This window comes from Nicotiana tabacum, chromosome 1, assembly GCF_000715075.1.
Source record: "Nicotiana tabacum cultivar K326 chromosome 1, ASM71507v2, whole genome shotgun sequence".
In the NCBI taxonomy this organism is placed as follows: Eukaryota; Viridiplantae; Streptophyta; class Magnoliopsida; order Solanales; family Solanaceae; genus Nicotiana; species Nicotiana tabacum.
In genome coordinates, this window is record NC_134080.1 from 157,491,175 (window position 1) to 157,500,361 (window position 9,187).

General features: G+C 39.8%; 1 non-coding gene across 1 annotated transcript; it reads left to right on the forward strand.

Moving 5' to 3' along the window:
* The first annotated feature begins 1,252 nt into the window (after nucleotides 1-1,252).
* Nucleotides 1,253-1,326, forward strand: TRNAN-GUU (transfer RNA asparagine (anticodon GUU)). The gene has a single exon. It is a non-coding gene; the product is annotated as a tRNA-Asn (tRNA).
* Nucleotides 1,327-9,187: the final 7,861 nt, after the last annotated feature.

Genomic DNA, 9,187 nt, shown 5'->3' on the forward strand with positions numbered 1-9,187 from the left:
TATCCGGACATGCATCGAAGTCCAACATTACCACATGAAGCTATTGGAACCATCAAAACTCCATTCTGGAGTCGTCTACACAAAAACAAACTCTGGGCAAGTCTTTCAACTTAAGCTTCCAACCTTTGGACTAAGTGTCCCAATTCACTCCTAAACATCCCCGAAAACAAATCAACCACCCCGGCAAGTCAAATAAATACAAATGAACATAAAATAAGAAATAAATAGGAAACGAGGCTACAATACTCAAAACAACTAGTCGAGTCGTTACAGCTTCCTCAAAAGCCAAACATTGATCAACTCTTCTAACTTTAAGCTTCAATAACGAGAATTACTTTCCGAATCAATCCCGAACCTCTCGAACATCAAAAACCATGGGTGCAATTCATAATACAATAGATTAAGCTACTTAAAGTCACAAATCACAAAACGAGATGTTAGAGCTCGGAACGACCAATCGACTTCGTTACAATATATATACCTTAATACCATGTGAAAATAGTGTAATAGAGAGCAAGATCACAAGAAGATAAAAATTATTCCAAATTGGTTGATGCCTATTTGGAACCTTTGCTGTAGAACATTAACCAAACAAACGAAGGAAACTTCCATTGCAAAGTGGTTTTTAGTACTATAAACTACTAGTAATACAATTACGTATTGAGTCTGTTGATGAAACAATTCTCTGATTGGGTATCATTATTGGTTTTTGCAGTTTCGCATGTTTCTTGAACACTCTTGTTGGCGAACGCAAGGAGATGAAAAATATAAAGTAATCAACATGAAGAACTCAAGAGAATGCAATATCTAATATATACACAAATAAAATAATAATTTTAACCTTTTAATTTTTCGACGAGGGAGGTTTAAATGAATTTCTTTGGTCCTCCTAGTTTCGCCCTTGTATTTCTCAAAGTCTATGAAATTGAAAGATTTTGCAGGATCAACCTAATGGTTCGAATTCAACGCGATGTCACAAGGGGCAACGTTCTAATCTTAGTCAAAACATTTTATATTTGTTCCATCTCTTACCCTTTTATTCTTTTAAATTAAATGTCAAAGTTTGTCAAATATTCCAGCGACCAAAAGTACTTTTTGGCAAACTTATAGAAGAAAAATTGCTCAAGGAATATACATATAAGGAACCATTTAGAACTCACCCAAACATAAGAGATCATTTTTATCATTTCGTTGGCACAATACAGTACGAAATTGACACTGTATAGAAGTATATGCCATGTCTAACCAGACTGCTGGAATAGCTCAGTTGGTTAGAGCGTGAGGCTGTTAACCCCAATGTCGGAGGTTCAAGCCCTCCTTCTAGCGAGAATTTTTTTTGTCATTTTTCACAAACACTTTAATCCTCCCCATATCTTCTTTGTCTCATAAAGCAATTTGAATAGCTAACGAGAAAGTTAAACAATGATTATTTTCCAGTTGTATCTTTCCAGTAACTCATTTTTATTTACCTTATGCCTGTTTGATTTTCAATATTGATTTTTGAAAGAAAGAAGATAAAAGATAAGCAGAATCTCCACTACTAAAAAAAAAAGGGGAAAACCCACCGCCAAAACTGACCGATGTTGGTCAGTAATTGAAAAAAATCGACTGAAAACCGACAATTCGTGGCGGTCGATATTCGTAACGTCGGTAAAGCTAACCGACCGACTTTGGTCGGTCTTTTCCGACCGATTTTGGTCGGTCAATTAAATTAAAAAAAATTGCCGAAAACACCGACCGAAGTATTTTATTTATGTAATTAAGAAATGCACCATCTGGGAATCGAACCGGGCCTGTACTGTGACACGATATTATTCTACCACTAGACCATTGGTGCATTTTATTTTATGAGTTTCTTTTATTTCATTTATGCTATTTAATTATATTTTCGCACGAAAATAACTGACCTATGTCGGTCAGTTTTATTAAAAAATAAAATTACCGACCCAATTCGGTCGTTTTTTTAAAATGAACGGCCGAATTAACCGACCGATTTTGGTATTAATTTTAATTTATTTTAAATAAAGAATCGACCAAAATTGGTCGGTTTCTTGAAAAATAAATTTCGCATGACTCAAAAATAGTTTCCCGCATTTTTGCGCGAAAGAAAATCGACCAAAGTTGGTCGGTTTCTTAAAAAAATATTAAAAAATAACATATTTTGAAAAATCGACCGATTTCAGCCAGTTTTTTGGCTGATTTTTGACCGACCAAAATCGGTTGGTCGATCTTTTGCCGAATTTCTAGTAGTGCTCTAACGAAATAGCTTATCTTGACTAAAAGTAATCTATATCTATATTTATATGTATCTATCTATGTTATATCTATATCTATATTTATATATATCTATCTATGCTATATCTATACTATTGAATACGTATTAAATCGAGCTCTTTGAACGTCGTGAATCTCAATGGAGTAAACGAAGCAGAGATGTAAATGTGAGGAGTCGGAATCGAGGCAAGAAGCTCCTCGAGCCGAGGTCCGGGCAAACACCTGCCCTCGGAGAAACCGGAACCACGTCTCTAGGACCGATTCAAATCCCTGAAGTTCGGAAGACATTATCGAATAATCGAGTACGACCAAATAAGGACCGTGATATCCGACCAAAATCGGTTGGTCGATCGCGGTCAATATTTTGCCAAATTCTTAGTAGTGCTCTAAACAAATAGCTTATCTTGACTAAAAGTAATCTATATCTATATTTATATTTATCTATCTATGCTATATCTATATCTATACTATTGTATACAGATGAAACCGAGCCCTTTAAACGTCGCGAATATCGATGGAGTAAATGGAGCAGAGATGTAAATGTGAGGAGTAGGAATCGAGGCAAGAAGCTCCTCGAGTCGAGGTCTGGGCAAACACCTGCCCTCAGAGAAATCGGAACCATGTCTCTAGGACCGATTCGAATCCCTAAAGTTCGGAAGACATTATCAAATAATCGAGCATGACCAAATAAGGACCGTGATATCCGTGCTCAGCCGGGTATTACAGCGTGAATCTCGGCACGTATCGACAAAAGATCAGTGAATAGTAAAACGGAGAATTTTTACCTTTTATGGTATTATAATTGGAGTGAAACTCTCCTGCTATATGAAGGGGATTCTGTTTATTCATTAGTGCTATTGTAACACGCACTTCAAGGCAACATACTTTCATTTATCTTTGGTATTAAAAGTTCTTACCTTTGTTCATCAGTGCTTCATTACTGTGAGTGCGTGATCGAAGGCAGACATTTCATTAAGGCTGTTATTGAGTCCAGATTCACTCCCTACAATTAGTTTGATACTTTATCATGTCTTTTATTTGTCTGTTATTGCGCAATTTATTATTTGTATTGAATTAATCTGCATATCCTTAAAACCACTTACAAATTTAATTATTAGCCTCTTTTGGGGTAAATAGTTTGGCACCCACCGTGGGACTAAGGATAATAGTGGCTCTTTGCTACAAATTTCAATAACATACTCTGCTTTAATCTTGTTCCTTGAGATATTAATTTCAAGAAAACTTACAATGTCAAACTCTCAATCTGCTCACCTAAACATTGATGCTGAATCTAGCCACCACGGCGAGAACAACAATATAGTGCACAACAACGATGTTCAACCTACTGACCCCAACGATGTCCCGGTCGCTGATCCAATCGACGTCAACTCCCATGTGGCCATCGACACTAACTTGCCCACCGATTCGAAAAACAATATTTACGGGGAACCTAGGTCGGTAGCCATGGATACACACGGCGATGAAGGCGATGGGATCAACTTGCGGGTGATCTTCAAAATGTTACAGGCTCAACAGGCAGTGATAGATCAGTTACAAAACCAAAGTTGCGCCCTCAGTACAGTTTGAGCCCAACCATCCAGGGAAAATGCTCAGGAATGAACCAATCACAGAAGGGCCGGTAAAGCTAAATCCGGGACAAACCCCGAGATAATAAAGATGCTCGAGGAATTGACCAAACAGGTAGAATTAGGAGAAAAAAAATCGAAGCTAACGACAAAAAGGTGGAGACCTATAACTCCAGGGTCAATCATATCCCAGGAGCACCACTGATACTAAAAGGCTTGAATTCCAAGAAGTTTGTCCAAAAGCCTTTCCTCCTGAGCATGGCTCTGAAGTGATTCCTAAGTACTTCCGTGTGCCCGAAATCCTGAAGTATAATGGAACAACTTGGAGGATGATGAAAGTGAATCCGTTCTGCTGAAAATGTTTGGAGAGACCTTGTCAAAAGGAGTTATGATATGGTATCACAACATACCACCTAATTGTATTGACTCTCTTACTATTTTTGCGGATGCCTTTGTAAAAGCACACGCAGGGGCCATGAAGGTCATGACCAGGAAGTCAGACCTTTTCAAGGTAAAACAAAGAGATAACAAGATTCTCACGGAATTCGTGTCGTGGTTTCAAATGGAACGAATGGATCTGCCTCTGGCCGCAGACGATTGGGCCATTCGGGCATTCACCCAAGGACTCCATGTCATGACCCGAATTTTCCACCCTCGGGATTCATGATGGAGCCTACTAGTGAAAGCTAGGCAAGTCGAGTGTTACAGATTTTATTACCCTTTTTCCCTAACCTTTTAACAATTCAAATTAACATATGATCAACAGCAGAATAACGATAATAATAAAAAAATGCGGAAGTCAAAATCTGATAATTTAACTACACACTAGTAAAAAATCCAAAATACAACTCTACCCAGAATTGGTGTCACAATGTCACGGACCATCTACGAAAAACTACATACAGTGTTCTGAATAGAAAACACAAGTCTATCTCTGAAATAAATAAAAAATAGAATGGAAAGGATAAAAGGGGACGCCAAGGCCGGCGGACGTCTGCAAGACCACCTCGGGTCTCCGTTGGACTGAAGGCAGCAACCTCGCTAGGGTCCAAAAGCTCTAGTACCGAGATTTGCAGACAATGTAGAGTGTAGTATAAGCACAACCGACCCCATGTGCTGCTAAGTGCCGAGCCTAACCTCAGTAAAGTAGTGACGAGGCTAGGACAAGACTACCAAATAAACCTGTGCAGTTAAATCATATACAGCAAATGAAAATAACAGAAATTGGCAGTTAAAGATGGGAAAGGGGAACATGCTACGGGGAATATCAAGTACTAACAGAATTTCAGTAGAGAAGCATAAAGAACACCATAGTTCAATTATAAGCAAGAATAAGAAATACAACAAGTGCACGGCATCACCTTCGTGCTTTTACTCTTGTTCTCACCATAAGAATCAATAGATTCGGCACGGCATCAACCTTCGTGCTTTTACCTTACATAATTATGGCACGACATTATCCTTCATACATTATCGCTCATATCATAGCATGACATCACCCTTCATGTTTTTACATTCACAATATCGACACGGCATCACCCTTCGTGCGTTAACACACACTCACAATTATCGTGCACGGCATCACCCTTCGTGCTTTACACTCTTCCTTACCCAAACAACAATAACAAAGCAGTTCGGGCAAGGGAATCAATAAAATCATAATAGAATCCCGGCAAGGGAATAATAGTATAGCAATAATATCCCGGCAAGGGAAACAATATCATAAGCAATAACATCCCGGAAAGGGAAATAATATCATAAATCTATTCTCATTCCCACAATCACTTCACAACATAAATCTCAACTTGAGCCAATACTCAACAATGTTCAATTACCATGAATACTTCCATAAACTTTGTTCAACATTGATAATCATCATATGAAGCACGGATAATACATAACGGAGTCACAACAATCATAGTATAAGACTCACGGGCATGCTTGACACCAACGTATAAATACTCGTCACCATACCTATACGCCGTACTCAACAATTAATAAATAGCAAATAAGACTACAACTCTTATTCCCTCAAGCTAAGGTTAGACCAAACACTTACCTCAATGCCACGAACACAATCAAGCCTCAACTATCGCTTTACCTCTCGATTCCACTTTCAATTCGCTTGTATCTAGTCATAATTTACATAACGATATCAATAAATGCTAAATAAACCAATTCTAAAGCATGAAAATAGGTTTTCTAATGATTTCCCCAAAAAGTCAAAAATCGACCGCCGACCCGCTAGGTCAAAACCGAAGTTCGAACCAAAACCCGATCACCCATTCACCCATGAACTCATATATATAATATGTTTTGAAATCGGACCTCAAATTGAGATCCAAATCCCCAAAATTTGAAAATCCTTGGTTCTACCCAAAATCACATAATTTCCCATAAAAACCCCTTGATTTTGAAATGAAATCATGTAAAAGATGGATTAGATTGAAAGAAATGAGTTAGAAATGACTTACTAATGATTTAGAAGAGTTTGTGCCTTTGAAAAATCGCCCAAAGATGTTTTAGGGTTTGAAGAGTTGTAAAAATGATGGAAAATCCGTCTAAGTTATAATTTACACAAGTGCAGATGTCACAATTGCGACCCCTTGGAAAATCTGCTATCTTTGCAAATGCAAAGAAACTGTCGCATTAGTGACCCCTAAGCATTTCTATCATCTTCGCAATTGCGAAGGTAGACATCGCAGTTGCGATGGGCAGGTTTCGCAATTCCCACCCAATGCTCGCATTTGCGAAGAGGGCCTGTCCAAGCTTGGTTCGCATTTGCGATGCCTGGGTCGCATTTCCCAAGCCTGAGAACTTCGCATTTGCAAAGCCTGATCTCTCAATTGCGAGATCAGAGGCCTGGGCAAAAATACCAGATACCAGTTGAAATTTCCTAAGTCCAAATACACTCTGTGGCCTATCCAAAACTCACCCGAGCCCTCGGGGATCCAAACCAAACATGCACGCAAGTCCAAATATATTATATGGACTTGCTCATGCGGTCAAATCATCATAATAACATCAACAACTATGAATGAAACCTCAAATTCATGAAATCACTCAAGAACATTGAAATTTCTATTTTCTCAACTATAGGTCTGTTTTATACAACGAATTCCCATTCTTACCAAATTACACAAATTCAACCAACTTATTATTTTAAATTTGTACCGGGCTCCGAAATTAAGATACGGGCCCGATACCATCAAGAAATTGTATCAATTCACCTCTAAAAGCTTTTATATTTTCCAACAAATAATTTTCTTTAAAAATTCATTTCTCGGGCTTGGGATCTCGGAATTCGATTCCGGGCACACGCCCAAGTCCCATATTTTACTATGGACCCTATGAGAACGTCGGATCAGGGGTCCGGGTCTGTTTACCAAGAATGTTGACCATAGTCAACTTTAATCCATTTTAAAGGTCAATTTCCTTATTTTACTTAGATTTCACATAAAAGCTTTCTGGACATGCGCTCGGACCGTGCATGCAAATTGAGGTGATACAAAAAGAGGTTTTTAAGGCCTTGGAACATAGAATTTACTTTCAAAACGAGTGATGACCTAAAACAACTGTTAGTCCCCGAACGGACGTAAGAAAAGTACCTGAGTCGGAGAAAAGATGGGGATATCGGCTCTGCATATCGGACCGAACTCCCAGGTCGCTGCCCCAACAGGCTGACCCCTCCACTGAACACGAACCGAAAAAAAACTCTTCGATCTTAAATGACGAACCTACCAGTCTAGAATAGCTACCGACTCCTCCTCATAGGACAAGTCCTTGTCCAACTAGACAGTGCTGAAGTCTAACACGTGGGATGGATCGCTGTGATACTTCTGAAGCATGGACACATGAAACACTAGATGCACAGCTGATAAACTCGGCAGCAACACAAGTCTTTAAGCCACCTATCCCACTTAATCAAGAATCTCAAAAGGGCCAATGAATCTAGGGTTTATCTTACCCTTCTTTCCAAATCTCATCACACCCTTCATAGGCGACACCCGAAGTAACACCCGGTCGCCGACCATGAATGCCACATCACGAACCTTACAGTTGGCATAACTCTTTTGCCTGGACTGAGCTGTACGAAGCCTATCCTAAACGGTCTTAACCTTGTCCAAGGCATCCTATACTAGATCCGTACCCAACAACCAAGCCTCTCCCAGCTCAAACCATTCATCCGGCGACCGACACTGCCTACCATATAATTCCTCATAGGGAGCCATCTGGATGCTCAACTGATAGCTGTTGTTGTAGGCAAACTCCGCTAAAGGAAAGAACTGATCACACGAGCCTCCAAAGTCAATGACACAAGCTCGGAGCATATCCTCCAAAATCTAAATAGTACGCTCAGACTGTCCGTCTATCTGGGGATGAAATGCTCTGCTCAACTCGACCCGTGTGCCCAACTCACGCTGAACTGCCCTCCTTAAATGTAAGGTAAACAACGTACCTCGGTCAGAAATGATAGACACAGGCACACCATGAAGACGAACAATCTCCCGAATGTAGATCTCTGCCAACCGCTCAGATTAATAGGAAACTGCCACAGGAATGAAATGCGCTGACTTGGTCAGCCTATCTACAATAACCCACACTACATTGAACTTCCTCTAAGTCCGTGGGAGTCCAACATCGAAGTCCATAGTGATACGCTCCCTCTTCCACTCAGGAATCTCAATCCTTTGAAACAAACCCCCAGGTCTCTGATTCTTGTACTTTACCTGCTGACAATTCAAACACCAATCCACATATGCAACAATATCCTTCTTCATCCTCCTTCACCAGTAATGTTGTTGCAAATCCTGATACATTTTAACGGCGCCCGGATGAACAGAGTACAGGGAACTATGGGCCTCCTCTACAATTAACTCTCAAAGTCCATCCAAATTAGGCACACAAACTCGACTCTGCATCCTCAAAACTCCGTCATCTCCTAATGTAACCTGCTTGGCACCACCGTGTCGTACTGTGTTCCTAAGGACACACAAATAAGGATCATCATACTGCCGATCTCTGATACGCTCCATAATGAAGAATGAGTAACTATACAAGCTAACACACGACTGGGCTCAGAAATATCCAACCTCACAAACTGATTGGCTAAAGCCTGAACATCCAAAGCAAGTGGTCTCTCACCGACCGGAATATAAGCAAGACTGCCCATGTTGACGGACTTTCTACTCAAAGCATCAGCCACTACATTGGACTTCTCCGCATGATATAAGATGATGATATCATAGTCTTTTAGTAGATCCAACCACCATCTCTACCTCAAATTTAGCTCCTTCTGCTTGAACAAGTACTGCAGACTCTTGTGA